The sequence below is a fragment of the Rattus norvegicus genome, chromosome 7 (genome assembly GCF_021556685.1).
Source record: "Rattus norvegicus strain SHRSP/BbbUtx chromosome 7, alternate assembly SHRSP_T2T, whole genome shotgun sequence".
In the NCBI taxonomy this organism is placed as follows: Eukaryota; Metazoa; Chordata; class Mammalia; order Rodentia; family Muridae; genus Rattus; species Rattus norvegicus.
This window is the reverse complement of record NC_141540.1, coordinates 124,142,413-124,158,485: the sequence shown is the minus strand read 5'-3', so window position 1 is coordinate 124,158,485 and position 16,073 is coordinate 124,142,413. Positions and strand designations below refer to the sequence as shown.

General features: G+C 46.7%; 1 protein-coding gene across 22 annotated transcripts in view; it reads left to right on the top strand.

The window, feature by feature from the left end:
• The window catches only part of Pacsin2 (protein kinase C and casein kinase substrate in neurons 2), a 93,229-nt gene that overhangs the window by 15,017 nt on the left and 62,139 nt on the right, over nucleotides 1-16,073 (top strand). For 5 of the 22 annotated variants that reach the window (XM_087555514.1, XM_087555505.1, NM_001439879.1 and 2 more), the window contains 1 exon segment: nucleotides 15,856-16,030. The gene's annotated coding sequence lies outside the window, so the exon portion shown is untranslated. 22 annotated transcript variants of the gene reach the window in all.

The window sequence follows — 16,073 nt, the reverse complement described above, 5'->3', positions numbered from 1 at the left end:
AGAGAATGAATGAATATATCAAAATGTCTGGATTATATAGGGGAAAGTTTCTGGGGGAAGCCATGCCTTATAATGGGTAGGGATTGAGGGATGCTGAGAGAATCTGGAGGCCAAGTCCACTTTGGTATGGAGAATGTACATCTGAATCCCGGTGTGAAGTTTTTTCATGAACCACATGATGTACCTCTCAAGCTGGCTGTAGTTTTGTTTAATTCAGTGCCCTTAAGACTTTAAGAAATGTCATTTGCAAAGTCATTAACTGTACCACAGCCCTTATCACTGACCCTGGGATCTGTGGGTCCCTACCTCACTGAGGAAAATGGCACAGTGCCCAGGGCTGGCTGCCTTGAGATCCCCGCCCTCGCTACTCACGCACCCTCCCAGTCCCTGAAGTGCAGACTGGAGAAAGCTCTGTACGTGTAAGCTAAGATCAGGAAGGCTTCTGCCAACCTGGGGAGGGATTCAGCCTCTCCTAAACCCAGTGGTGTCCAAACCCCACATTCCCAGGTTGAACCATTAAAGGTTCTTGTTTTCTCTTGTTATTCCTAAGGGATCTCCTTGGGTTGCAGGTGTGACCATCATACTGTCCCTGACTTGTCTTTCACTGTCATCTGTCTCACTATTCACTCACTGATGTCCCCATCATTTTCAGGTTAGGGTTTGCTGAGGCTGACGTACCAGATCCCCTACTTTCTTTGTGCAGTTGTGTTCATCCTCAGGACAGGTGAAGAGGGTAAGGTTAGGCAAAGTACCAAGCCTTGCATCTGGATGTGTGGTACATGTTTGGTTGAGATGTGAGTACAGTTGTGGAACTTGGAGCCAGACCTGAGGACGAACCAGAAGTGCCAGCAAGTGTGTACTATGTCAGTTTTGTCCTGTAATGAGTTGTCATATCAAAGGGAGAATGTGTGAGCCATGATCAGTCCTGTGTGTGTAGTGGATCTCTTCTTGTCCTAACTGGATTCCTTGTGGATGGTGTATCATTCCTTTCTTGGCTGTAGGGCTTCGGGCACTCACTGGCTTTTCTCCATGCCTGTTTCTAGGCATGGTAACTTTCTGAAAGCTGTTTTTAAAATCCCTCTCCTCTGTGAAGGATGGACGCGGGGAACTGTTCACAACCATGACTCAGCCTATCGAACAGTCATTCTGACTGGAAGTTCACAAGCTGTTATCCTGCTGGCATCAGCAGCTGCGGGTTCTTTAAATATTTGCATTTTATCACTGCTCAGCTCTTGTCTCTGCAGGGGAGGGAAGTCTCTGTCCTACAGTCCACGTGGCCATCTCTGATGCTGCCTTTCCAGGAGGAATTGGGGGTTGAAGATAGAGTGGTTACCCAGGTGAGCTTGCAAGATGTGAGCTGTGCATTTCTGACCAGGGTCCTGGAAAGTGGCCAAAAACTCTGTCCTCCCCAGTGTGGAAATGACAGTGGACTGACTTTTGAGTGAGCCTTAGAAGGGTTCTGTATGAGTGAAAGTGGAAACCAGTGGTTTGTTTTTCCTCTCTTCCTTCCTCCATCCCCTCTCCCTCTTCCCTCTCCCCCTCTGCCCTCTGCCCTCTGCCCTCTGCCCTCTGTCCTCTGCCCTCTTCCTCTCCCTTCCCTTTTTGGAAATGGAGGTTGGAGTAGAATAAGGAGAGGAGGTTGGTGTGGGTCTGGATAGTACCTAGAGTACTGCTCTCAGTCACCAAAATATTTTTATAAATAATATACACCCAGAGGCAGCTGAATTGCTGGTAAAAGTCTTAATGATGATGTTTGTGACTCTTTTAAGAAAAAAAATCCCAGTAATGTCATTGTTTTGAATAAGTAGAGATGCTGTATGGTGGCACAGGCTCTCAGGAGGCAGAGGTGGGCAGAGGGAGCTCCAGGACAGCCATGGCTGTTACAGAAACACAGTCTTGAAAAACCAAAAAAGAAGAGAAGAAAGGAATGAAGGAAGGAAGAAGGAAAGCGGCAATAGAACAAGTAGTGTTTTGTTGTTGTTGTCGTCGTCGTCGTCGTCGTCGTCGTTGCTTGTTTTGTTGAGATTGGTCTCACTTAATTCAGGCTAGCCTGGAACTTGTGTAGCTGAGGATGACCTCGAATCCCTGATGCTCCTCCTGTAGCTCCCAAGTGCTAGAATTACAGGTGAGTGGCACCAAGCCTGGCTTAGGATCTGGCTTTTCAAGAGTTGTTATTTGACAGTATAACAGGTTAGCGAATTGTGTTGTTCCCCCAGATTTCAAACCCTGAGTTATGATAACAGACAGCACTATGCCGCTTTTTGAGTGGAAATCTTGGTAACATTTGGTGTGTGCAGACACTGCTGCCGTTCCCACAGGTCAGCAGCTCTCTTCTGCCGTTTTGTAGTTCTCCACGTATCCTTTCCCTCCTCCACCTCCAGGTAGAAAGCCATTGCCCTATCTGCTTGCCCTAAAATGCAAGTCCTAAATCTTCGGACTGGATGAAGTGGATATTGGCAGGTTTGTGCATCTTGGGCTAAGTTTCAGATGTAAAATCTTTGCTTAATTCAGGGTCACAAACATTTTGTCCCAGGTCTTACAGATTTGAGTTTTACAGCTGGGCCTGTGATCCATTTGAGTCACTTGTGTTGATGTGGAGAAGGTCCCTGTGCTCCCCAAAACAACAGCCAGTTACTTAAGTGTTCTCCAAATTTTAAGGGAAAAATTTCTAATTGGTCTGGGACTTGTGGTTCTGGGCACTTGGGTGTCTTCGTGTTCTTGGCTGCTTATTAGTTATTCTCTGTGCTTTATGTAGCTTCATGTAGTGCCTTTAGCCCTTGATGGCTAGGGCCTTGTCATAGTGTAGCAAGTTATAAGGGGGAGGGTGATGCTTGACCAGATAGATATACATGGGTGTCTGAGCAGATATTCTCCCTGCTCAGGTTTGCACAGAGCCCTGGACATACAGGCTTTATGGACATCCTTGGTGGTGGCTACTGGGCAGTGTCTTATTTCCAGAGGTGACTGTGGAGATCTGCCAGGACAGAGAAGTGAGGGTACAATAAGCCTTCCGTGCCTAGGCTGGGATGTGGCTGTGTGAAGGCTACCTTATATAGGAGGGGCCCAACAGTGGGGTGACCTGCCTGTTGGGTGAGGGAACCTGACTTCTCCATGGTCTGACTATTCTTGGCCAGCTAGATTCCTATGTAAGTAATGGTGTTTGTTCTTAGTCACAGAGAGGCTCTGGGCAGTCTCTCAGCTTGCAATTCCCAGGAAGTAGAATGTTTGGTATGCTCTGGGCCTGGGTGGGATGCTGTGGTCCTTTCATTACCACCATCTGTCGTGTAGGGGTTTCTCCACTTTGTTCCAAGTGCCCAGCCAGCCTCATATGGGTCTCTTAGCAGATGACTTAGCAGGAAACTGAGGCTCTGAGGAGCCCACACGTCAGAAGCCTTTGGGCTGTGTGGCCATTAAAGTCTGAAGGATTGATTGGCTTGCTATTCCTGCACTCCTCCTCTTAAAAAAGTGGTTTCTACACCATCCTGGTCTTCATTGTCAGCAGGAGAGAAGGGTCAGAGGATTGAGATTTTAGTTCTTCACTGGCTCCTGGTAGCCCTCACAATAAAAACCCAGTCTTGTAGAATGGCCTCTGCCTACCTCCTGTCTCACCACATTCCTGCGGCTCTCCCTCCAAGGAAGAGGTGACAACACCCTCCCCTCCCCCTTCAGTCTTTGTCCTCACTCACTCTTTGCCTTTTTCTCCTGGACTGCCTGCCATTCCCAGAGGATTTGCTGAGGAAGGGCAGGGCCTTCCAGATCTGTCTTTTTAAAATGGAACCCAGTCTTTAGCTCTGTAGTGGTATAAGCAGCCGTGGTATAAGGTCCGTGAGGACCCTTGGCTTGGGATCCATTTCACTGTGTGCTTTTTCTTTACACTGATGATCTTTTTCCCTTTCTCCCTCCCACTTCTCTCTCCCCTTCTCCCTTCTTTCCTGTTAGTGAGATGGGATCTCATTGTGTTATAGGATCCGGCTAGGTGGGATGGCGCTAGAACTGACTATATAGACTAGCCTCCCCCAATAGAAAAATAATATCTAACAGAAACGTATTTTTTATTTTTATGTGAGTGCAGGCATGTGCCCTAATTTTGTCTATGCCAGTCAAAGGACAACCCTTGGGGGTTGGTTCTTTCCTGCCACCTTGTGGGTTGTGGGGATCGAATTCCTGTTGTCAAGACTTCCTATAGCGGTAGCTCTGCCCACTGGGCCATCTCACTGCTCTAACATATTTCCCCAAATGTGTCTACTGCTGGAATTTTGACGGTAAGTTCAAAGACTAATTTGAGTTCTTGCAATGTTTCCTTGGAATGTAGGGACTGGGCCACGGGTGATTAGAATGGCTTAAGGCTGGTGTCTCTAGAACTCACTGTTTTCTCTCTGAGTGACTTCAGAAGTTGCTGCCTGGCTTGGTTCTTGCTCAGCTGTAGTTCAGGGAGGGTGTGGGGAGGATGCCTGGCTTGCATACCTGAGGCACACTCCTACAGGCTCTTGGGGTTCTGACCTTTGAACCCAATTGTTTCCGTGACTGTGTAGTATCTTTTAGTTACTAGGAGAGAGGATTGAGCAATCTCATTTCCCTGGTGTTTCAGGGCGGCTAAGGGATGTAGGGATGTAGAAGAGGAAGGGGGACCCAGAGATAGAGGGGCATAGAAGGTTGGGGTACATGAGCATGAGCATGAGTTCAGGTTTATTTCATTGTCAGCTTCTGGTTCCAGCCATGCTTACCTGTGTGTCTCTTCAAGTACCTTGTGCTTGAGAGCTTTCTGGGGCATTTGGTAGTGTAGAGAGGGGAGAGTGCTTGGGTGGACCTCCAACGGGTTGTCCTGTGGTCTCTATGCTTCCACCTCCCAAAGAAATAGATAAACAGACAAACAAACACGTGTAAGGAAGAAAAGGAGCACTCTAGAAAAATAGCACTCTGCTCTCCCTAGCACATCCAAATTTTTTGCCCTCTGTCATATTCTTTGGAAGTGGGTATTAAAAATCACAATTCTTAGAGGCCTTAAGGTGTGACTACTACTGTCGGAGCATGATGGTTTGAGTCAGTGGGGGTAGTGGTTGTTCGAAGGAAAAGTGGGCTGTTTTGAGTTACTTGTGAATGAGTGGCTAGTTGAAGTCCTGGAGGGAAAAGCCAGCTGTGTTGAGAGGTGTTGTAGAGACCTGAGGTGGAGCTCTTCTGTGGTGCCCCGAGCAGCCTGTAAGCAGCTATGCATATTTAGGCTCTGATTCTTACTGCAGTTCTGCATGGTTGTTTCTGCATAGATGGAGAGGTTGTGGGAACCTGGCCAGGGCCTGGAGACACAGCTCAGCACTGTGGGCCTTGACGTCTTCCAGAGCTCCCACGCTTGGTCCCAGCACTCACATCAGACCTTTTCTCTGGAAGAGTCAGTCTTCTTCTGGCCTCTAGGGACACCTGCACACATGAAGCAGAGAGACACACATGAATACACAAGTAAAAGGAAATCTTTCAACTTACATGTCTAGTAAGTGACTGAGTCAAGATTTGAACTTGGACTACTCTCTGTGTGCAGAGTCAGGATCCCATCTCTCTCCACACTTGTGAACTAGAACTAAGTATTGAGTGTGGTTGCCTTGTGGGCCATAAAGGAGATATTTTTTTTTTTTCTTTTTTTCGGAGCTGGGGACCGAACCCAGGGCCTTGCACTTTCTAGGTAAGCGCTCTACCACTGGGCTAAATCCCCAACCCCAGGAGATATTTTTTTAGTCAGGGCTTTCATGGAGCAAATTTAGTATCTACATGTGTATAGAACTGCATATTTTTATTTATAAAACTCACACAAGCAGTTCATGTCTTAGTTGTTCAGGCTGTGGGAATCTGGAGATTTCCAAGCAGAATGGAGTGAGACCTAAGCCTCAGGAAGGTTTTCCTAGGATGTACAGGCGAGAATAGAGATGGGTGCAGACAAATGCCTGTGCGCTGGCCTCTGCCTCTTCTCAGGTGAAGGCCTCTGTTCTTCACCTGGCTGGTTCTTGTCATTCTTCAGGGAGTATCCTTCGCATGGTGCACTGGCAGCAGCACACTGTAGTGAAGCCAGGTAGCCAGTAGCTTTAGAGGAGACACAGTCCTGTAGTCAGCAAGGGAGTGGGCAGTAAGATGGGTTACTTCAGGTGGTGTGGTCAATGTGTGGAGTCTGAGATGTGTGTGTGTGTGTGTGTGTGTGTGTGTGTGTGTGTGTGTGTGTGTGTGTGTTCGTTCATTGTGTGTTCATTCTATTTATCATTCTCTGCCCTACTCTTTCAAGGTAATGCTCTTACTGAACCTGGAGCTCACTGTTTTTCTACTAGCCTGTCTGGTCATCTAGCCTCAGCTACCTGCCTGTTGCCACCCCCCTTCCCTGTCTTCTACATAAGTGCTGGGGTTACGTGTACACATAGCTTTTATCAGGGTGCTGGGATTCCAGCTCAAGACCTCATGCTTGCACAGCAAGGGCTCTCACACTGCACTATCTTACAGCCACTGTCTTATGTGTGCATTTATATGTGGAAATTTACACTAACAAAACTGTCACAGGCTGAGGTTTAGGGACAATGTGGAGATATTTTTGTTCCATGTGGCCTGTAAGCTAAGGGGAATTCTGCCAGCAGGAATTTTCATGCCTCATGGGCAATGCCCACAGTTAAATACCTATACCACACGTGTGTTAAGCAGATGCCTTAAGTTAGCGGTTCTTAACCTGTGTGGGTCCTGACCACTTAGGGTCTTTTACAGAGGGCACCTAAGACCATTGGAAAACACAGATATTTATGACATTTATGATGATTCATAACAGTAACAAAATTATAGTTATGAAGTAGCAACAAAAATAACTTTATGGTTGGGGGTTGCCATGATGTGAGGAACTGTATTAAAGGGTCTCACTCAGCGTTAGGAAGGTCAGAGGCACTGCCTTAAGTGAATGCATGCACTCGCCAGCAGGAAGAATCACAGACTTCATGATGAAGAAGGCATTTGGCCAGGGCCATTGATATCTATGTGTAGTTGACTGTCTTTATGCTTAACCTAATATCATTTCTTGGGCAGAGATGTAAACATATGCTACTGTCCTTGGGCATTGGACAATAGCAAGAGCATTTCAGATGCGTTGGAAGTTTTTGTGTCTCAGTTATTCATAGAGGCCAATCAGTGGTCTGTGTGTAGGGGACAGTAAACTGTAAGGGTTTTGTGATCTAAGCAAGCCTGAGCATAAAGTCAGTCCTTGGGAGACACTGGGTGTGTTGGCCTCACAGATTCAGGAAACTTGAAAAGGAGCCAGGCAGGGACTGTTGTTTCCAAGGGGCAGGAGATTCCCCAAAGCCCAACTGAGATGCTGTTGCCAGGGGGAAGAGGAACTGGTCCTGGAGCTGCATTTGGGAATGTCATAGAGCACCCTGCAGAGTTGGAGACATAACAGACTAGGCCAGGCTGGGTTCAGGATGTCAACTACCTTTGTGTGATCTCAGGTGAGGCCATGAGAACTTCAGGCCAGAAACACAGCACATCATCCTCAGGAATGCCATAAACGTGACCAGACCGCATTCCTGAACTTACTGTCAGTTCACACATAGAAACCTCCCTGCTCTGCCCCATGTGGGTGGGTGAATTCAGGGCAGAGGAATGTCATTGCCTGGAGCCAGGAGCTCTGCTTTGCTGTCAGCAGGACAAAGTAGATTCTTAGCCACCAACTTGATGTGGCCCCTATGTACTTTTTTTGTTGCATGTAAACAAAAGCTATTTGCAGTGTTTACCATTGGATTTCTTAGTTACAAGTTACTAGGTTTGTTACTATATGCTCATGCCAGATAAAAACAGAAGATAAACACGGAGGTGGTGATGATAATAATAAGCCTCAGACTCATTTCAGGTCAAGCCAAACCTTGGTAGCAGAGCCGTGGGTGTCTTTCTCTAGGTTCTCACAGCATACCAGCCTTAAAGAGGAAGCTTCAGTGGGCATCACTCTGAAACTCAGTGATTCCACTTCCTTTGAGTCTGTCTCAGTTTAAGATATCAAGAACAAAGATCTACTCCCTGTGGTCATGCAAACAACCCTAATTAAATTCAGTGGGGAATGAATGAGTGAATGAATGAATGACTTGAAAGTAGGTTGCCTTCTGACCTCCACACAAGAGGATGTATGTTCTCAAAATGAGAGAGGGAAGGAAGGCCTAAGACTTAGAGGGCTGCAGGCAGACCAGACTGTCAGATTGGCCTGAAAGCCATGGGGGTGGGGAGTTGGAAGCTGGGATGGGGGGGCTGGGCTTAGGGGTGTCTCAACACTCCTGCTTTTGGTTCTGCATTAGCTAAACAGAGGTTTCTTCTTGTGTCTGTCTTTGTGGCATTCCTGGCATCTGTCTCTAGAACTGTCTTGTTTAATACAATTTTAAACTCATCTAAAAGAAGAGAGATAGATATGCAAATTTTATTTCTTTACTTTATCCTTCAGGCGTCTGAGGTCTTGTGGATAGACCCAGAGGTTCGTGTGAGCTAGGCCAGTGTGCTTACTACTGAGCTGTATCTGTAGTTCTGGTTAGCTCAAGTTTGAAGCATATCAATGAATCCGTGAGGGCCAGCCTCCCACAGCCTCCCAGCTTGAGAAGGAAACCATTGTGTATATGTCAGGGAAGCTGCTGCATCCTGCTAGGAATAAATGTGGTCCAGAACCTTCGTCATTCTCTCGATTTTCTTTTTTCCCTTCAAACAATACTATATATATATCTGTATTACTACTCTATCTAATGTTCCTATGTGCTTTATGAAGCAGGACTCATAATTGTCTTTTGCATGCATTTGAATTAATGCTCTATGTAGAAATAAAGCTAACGGTGCCTGTGTGCTTGCACTGTTGCACTGTGGCTTAGGAGAGCCAGCAAAGCAGTGCCAGCCTGAAGTGGGCAGCCGGCCGTTTCCTTACTGCTTTTGTTCTGCTCAGATCTTGAGCTGATTAGATGAGGCCCATCCATACCCACACTGGAGAGGACAATCTAAAGCCAGCCGATTAAAATGTTGATCTCAGGGGGCTGGAGAGATGGCTCAGAAGTTAAAAGAGCTCTGGCTGCTCTTCCAGAGGACCCTTGTTCAATTCCCAGCATCCACATGGCAGCTCACAATTCCAGTGGGGATCTGACACCCTCATATAGACATATACATGCAAGCAAAACACCAATGCGCATAAGTTTTAAAACATTAAAATTATTTTTATTAAATGTGGATTTTGTTTCTTGTAGAAGCATTCAGAATATTTGGTCAAATATCTAGGTATCTGCTGGTGAAGTCAAGTTGACAAAAATTCCCCCTGTCATGCACAGACCAGTTTATTCTGTCAGCAGATACTAGATTGCTTCAGTGGTCCAAACCACAATGAGCACTGTGTCTTCGAGCCTTCTTTAAACAGATCTCCCGGGCAGGGATACCTGTGTTTCTCAGAGGCAAAGGTGATTGTGGGGTGTGCTCCCCACATAAGGGATGTGGTAGAATAGAATAGAGCTTATCTGCAGCACTCACAAGTGCACTTGCTCACTCTGCTGTCCACATCCTAGGCCGAGGGCCAGTCTTCCTGAAAGTCAGCTGGGTCTGCAAAGGAGATCTGCCTGTTCTGTGTGACTGCCATTGGATGACAGAGGTGAAGAAGGGAGAAGAAGAAACTGCACTCTTACTGCTTAGGCCCTCTCAACTGGATGATCTTCCCAGAGCTCTCTATTACGTGTTTGGAGGCGGTAGACAGACAAAAGAGTGTTCTGGGAAGAGCCCTCCTCCTGATAGGCCAACATCTCTGTCATTTGGAAGTGGGTGTGATAGAAGCAAGTTTGTCAGGCCCGGTGCCAGTCATCTGGCGTTCACCATAAGTGCTGTGTGTCAGTGGGTGTGGTGGCTCATGTCTGTCATCTCAGCACTTGCGAAGATGAGGCGAAAAGGTTGCTTCCAGTTCAAAGCCAACCTTGGAAACTGAAAGATGCATGCTTTAGGTAGACATAAAAGTGTTGGATCCTTGGAATTTACTGTCTGTCATTCACTAGACGGAGCCATTAGTGGGTAGGACTGATGTTTCTGTTGTTATGATAAAACACCATGACCAAGGAAACCAACTTAGAGAAGAGTTTGTTTTGGTTCCTTTTCTGGATGGTTGGAGTCCATAGTGGCAGGGTGGAGGCAGCAGGAGGGCATGGGTGCCGAGAGCTCATCTTGAACTACAGACATAAGCAGAGAGGGAACCCAGGGAATGGGATGCATGACTCTGTAAACTCCTAAAGCATACTTTGACATTCTTCCTTTAAGGCCACATCTTCCAAACCTCTCCAAATAGTGCCTGCCACCAACTGGGGACCAAATGTTCAAAGGCTAGGGCCTATGGGGGACATATCTCATTCAAACTACTGCAGTGGGCAGATGGAGGACAGCCAGAAGCAAGTAGGTAGTGGAGTGGTGGAGGTTTGGTCCCCAGCTGGTAGTGCTGCTTGGGGAGATTCTGGAGACTTTAGGGGAACTAGTGGGAGGAAGTATGTCACAAAGGACATGTCCCTGGGACCTATATCTTGTCCTGTCCCCTTCTTGTTTCTGACACATGCATACACACATATTCTCTCTCTCTCTCTCTCTCTCTCTCTCTCTAACAAGGCCATACCTACTCCCAACAGAACCACACGTTCTAATAGTGCCATTCCCTTGGCTGAACATCGTACAAACCATAATACACCTCAATATACATTTTCTCCACCTGTATAGTCACTGATAAGTTATTCTCTGTGGCAAAATAAGCCAATTTTAATAAAATTAAAAATTAAAAGCCAGATTAGCATATATTCAAGGCAGGTTTATTGGGAAGCAGCTCGTGGATTAGTTCACTGGTCCCAAGGAAGGAGGCCAGAGAAGTTGCCATTGGGAGGGAGACAGAGGGGAGGGGAGGGGGGAGAGAAAGAGAGAAATGGAGAGGGGAGAGAGGAGAGAGACCAAAATGTATGGATTATATAGGAAAGAGCTTCTGGTGAGGGGAAGCCCAGCCCCTGGGCTGGACAGGTCAGGGTAGAAGGTGGGGTATGCCAGATACTGAGGGATGCTGGGAGAACCTGGAGGCCAGGTACAGTCCACTTTGGTATGTAGAATATACACCTCAGCTTCTTGTCTGAAACTCAACAGTCACAGTTATTTCATGTTATTAATATATACGTGTGCACATGTGTGCACTACACAGCATGTGTGGAAGTCAGAGGACAACTAGCAGGAGTGGGAGTGGGTTCTTACCTGTCATGTGGATCCTAGGAATTGAACTCAGGTCAGCCTAGAATGTCTTTATTAGTAAGATCTCTTGAAGATGGAAATAGTGGGAGCTAACAGGTTTTCGTGTTTTGTTTTGTTTTTAATGTCCTTAGTGGGTGGAATAAAGGTGGCTATTTTTCTTGCCTACAATAAAAGGCACTTTCTAATTCAGTCAGGAGCTCCTGCTTGATGGCCTTCCCTCCCTTACTTTTCTAGGGAGTTAGTTGTTCCCCTTCTCCGTTCCCTGGTCTACCTTGGTTCCCTGCTTAGGTCTCTAAATACAGTGCCTGTCAGTCTGTGTGGTCCTCTGGATATTTGCCCACCTACCCTGCCAGACTTGAAGGTGCTTAAGAACAGGCATAGTGCACTACTTGTACTGAGCCTGCAGCTCTCCCTCCATACAGTGTCAGGCAGAGTGCTAGTTCTCCCTCACTGAGACAGTCCAATTGCGAAGTTGATAGGCTCTAGAATCAACCTAATCAACACACTTGTGGGCGTGTGTTTGAGGGGATTTCTGGATTGGATTGTTGAGGTGGGAAGACCCACTTTAACTGTGGGTGGTACCCTTCCATGGGCTGCAGTTCTGGACTGAATAAAAGATAACATGAGCTGAGAGCACTGGTATTCAGCTCTGTCTGCCTCTGGACTGGTATGCAATATGCCTACTGTCTCATCCTTCCTGCCATGTGGACGTGCTCTGTTCGTTCTTACGTTGCCTTTGGTAGATGTTTGTTTCAGCACTGAGAAAAGTCACTCAGATGATCACTGTAACAGCCACCTACGGTCAAGAGGGAAGCGTTATTTTGGTTGATGGATTTGGAGATGCCATGCACAATTGGTTGCCTGTTGCTTTTGGGCTTGTGTTGGGGCAGCACCTCATGGTGCTGTATGGTGAAGTAGAGAGTAGTAGAAGACATTTGGTAACTGGGATTCAAAGGCGAGAAGGACCACGGTCCCACAGTTGCTGTTGAGGACATGCTCCCTTAGAAGTGACACACACAGTGAGGACGCTAACACATGATATAAGTAAATGGGTGAAAATCATACCAATGAGGCATTCACACAACATGACCTACTTTTACTCCTAAAAATGCCTCCTAACTCACTGAAGCTTGCTCAGCATTGATTTTTTGAACTTGAGGTTTCCTTCTTGGATTATGCTCTATCTTCAGTATTTTGCCTAGAAAATGTATAAACTGTTCCCAAGTCAGGGGTCGTGTGACATCTAAGCCTCCACAAAGACACTTCTACCTCCATGTTTTCGGTTGGAGCTCCAGGCATTGGGTTGAAGCGATAGCTCAGTTGGCAGAGTTCTTGCAGTGCAAACTGAGAACCTGAATTGACCCCGGAACATTTGGGGAAGACTTAGATGTACTGGCACATGCATGTAATCTCATTGTTGGTGAGGCGGAGCCAGGCAGACCGCTGGGGTGCACTGACCATCTAGCCTAGTCTACTAGGCAAACTGCAGGCCAATGAGAGGTGCTGTCTCAAAAAAAAAGTCAGATATGGCAGCTCGAAAGTCTTCAGTTCTGGCCCTCAGGAGGGAGAGGCAGGTAGATTTTTCTGAGTTCGAGGGCAGCCCAATCTGGATAGAGGGGTCCTTACCAGCTAGAATGCCACAGTTTCAAATGCCTTGTTTCAAAAAAAAAAAAATATGGACGGTACCTGATTGTCTCAAACATGCACGCACACGCATTTGAACAAATGTGCATGTACACACACAAAGAACCCAAGTATCAATTCCCTTGATGGCGTTGGGGGCTTTACACGATGTTCAGTGAGTGGAAAAACCATTGTATTACATTGGTGCTCTAGTTGGGCTTTCAGCCTTGGTTAGCGTGGTGTTGCTGCTTCCCTTTTCTATTTCTTCCCTCTCCTTCTCCATGATTGGACAACTGCCAGAAAAGCAAAGAGGCTTATGTAAGAGACCTTGCCAAAGATAGTTCAGCTTTGTGCTGGTGCATTTTCTGATAGAGGCTGTTAGAAATTTGGCATAGATGTGGGAGGAATAGATCCAGATGACTCATTTACATCTTGGTTCCTAAAAAATAGGCAAGACTAACATGAGGATTGAAATTAGCCACTACCCTCCTGTCTCCAAATGACCTAACACTCCTGACTGACTTGGTCGGAAGTTTCTGAAGCTGAGTATTCTCTTGGTGTGTGAAGACAAGCACAGCTCTGTTGCCTGCCTCACAGCCATCGAACTGAATGCTGCCACTGCAAGGCACTCTTGTGACAGCAGAGAGAAGCTGAGCAATGCCAGCCAGAAGGAACCCCTGGTAGACCTTAGAGTTTGAGTCCCAGTAGAATATACTTAGGCTAAAATGATAGGGAGTTTAGTCCTTGACTCTGGTACCTTTCGGTGCAGTTCATGGTCAGTGTTGTCTGTAGTGTACTGCAGAAGTGGCAGTGGCTGAGTTCTGTCACTGGAGTTTTGCTCCCCTTGGGATGGCAGAAGCCATGCAGGAGCCCAAGAAGAGCCTTCCGCTTTCTCAGACTTTACACTATTAAGATTCCATTCTCTGTTATCTACAGAAAGGTAGATACCAGTGTCAGGGCAGGAGGGTCCCAAGTTCGTGTCCAGCTTGGACTATGTGGCTAGGTTATATTTCAACAACAGAAACTATTCTTTAAAACCACAGGCGAGTGAGTGTTTGCTGGTTGTTAAGCCAGGGAAAGGCACAGTGAACTTGGAGGCTGGGGACATAGATGTTTTGTCAGTGCCACTCAGTCGTATGCAGATCAGCATCTTGTCAAGGGAAGGAAGCAGAAGGGAGGAGAGACAAGACCCTAGGTCTCAGTGCTTTTAGACTGGCAGTCCTCAGCCTTCCTAATGCTGCAGCCCTTTAATAGTTTCCCATGCGGTGGTGAGCCCCAACCTTGAAATTATTCTCATTGCTACTTCATTTTGCTACTGTTATAAACCATAATATAAATATATCTTGAAGATTTGTCCAAGGGGTTGTGACCCATAGGTTGAGAACGCTGTTATAGGACAGCTGTACCCTAGTGGCCTCTGCTGGGGTAGCTGGCTTGATCTTCCTGCAGATGTGGCGCTGGAATGCTAAGGAATGGCCCTGTTGTCAGAGGGCTCTTGCAGGACTTCTATCACCAGCCCAGCTGAGCCATCTGGCTTTGTGCTACTGAGTTCAGGGACCCAGATATATGGGAAGCATGAGCCTGTCACTTCTGTTGGTCTTTTTTTTTTTTTTTTTAATCTTTCTGTTAAGAGATTTCCAGCACAAGATTTAAGAGATTTCCAACTGATTTGTACAAGGTGAGACTAGCTGACTTTTGAGTGACATGCCTAAGTGAACAGTGACATCAGGGACCCTGATAAATGACAGAATGTTCATGTGCATCATTTCCCCTTGAAGGCGTATTGATTTGTCAGTCACATACACTAATTTTACTGTTCTTCCTCTTGGATCATATTTTAATCCTAAAGTGACCCTTTTCCAGCCATTGCCACTTAAACATAGCATCCTAGCTGCTGTGGACGGGATAGGACTTCGGGGAGGGCTGGGCTGCAGCAAGCACCTTTACCTGCTGAGCCATCTTGCCTATTATTTTAAATAATCTTTATTGGCAAATAATATGTGTACAAAAAATGTGCAGACATGAATGTGCATGGGTTTTCACATATACAGTCTGTATGTAATTAGTTCAAGAACCAGAAAACATGTGTGGGCGTGGGTCTGTAGGGCAGTGATACGGGCTACATGAGGTCCAGGTTCTGTCTCAAGTACTGAAGGGAAAAACAAAAGAACCAGACACTCAGAAGCTCCCTGTCCCTTCTCCTCTCCACTTCCTGTCCTCATCCCAGCAGTTGGATGGGGTTCTCCCCTTGTTCCATCCAAGGGGCGCATGGCTATGCATTCTTTTTTTTTTGTTGTTCTTTTTTTTTTTTGGAGCTGGGGACCGAACCCAGGGCCTTGTGCTTGCCACTGAGCTAAATCCCCAACCCCATGGCTGTGCATTCTTGTGCACACACTATACCCAAAACTTTAGCATTGTTTTTCCTTTTCCATTCAGGTCTTTGTTCTAGAAAAAGTGGGGTGGCTTTCGCTTTTTAATCTTGAATATTTGTGAGCCCTCCTTCTTAGCAGACAGTTGCTCCATACCTGTCCCTGTCCTGTCTTCTGTATCAGGCTCCCCCTTGTCTTCCACTAACAAGCTAGTCTGCCTTGGAGAGTTCAGCATGAGAGTAGAAGGGTTGTAGGGACACCGAGTTAGCCCACCCACAGAGAGGCAAGTCTGCCCCTGAAACTCCAAGCGTGCCCTTTTCTGTCCTCAGTAGAAGGACCCTAAAGACAGGCTGAGTCTGTCACATAAGCTGGTAAGCACACACTGGTTTGGGAGGAGCAGCATGAATTCGTTACCAGACCTCTTTTCTCTGGTTTTCCATGGGAATACTGAGATTCCTGGGGTCACTTTCTGAAAGGAGAGCTGTTCTGTGCTGGCCCAGGCACGCAGGAGCCAGCAGCAGTCAGAACCTGGATCTTGTACTGTGAGTGCAGCAGTGTAAGGAGTGACCTTCTCTCAGCAGCCAACAGGAAATGATGAAATTTGCTGGGAGAACTGGGCTGGGAGAGGGAGGTCAGACCTACGAGCAGGGTCGGAAGGAGGCAGGTACTGAGCAGATCTGCAAAGTTAGGCTGCTGCAGCCAGCGCTTGACAGAGAAACGTGAGTGTACTTTAAGGTAGACCTGTCTGAAAGGAGAATTTCTGCACTTTCGTTTTTTCTTGTTCGCGTGATTGCCAGCCTTCTCACCTTGTAAGTAAGCAGACCTAGTTTGAGAGGTTCTTGACGGAAGTCT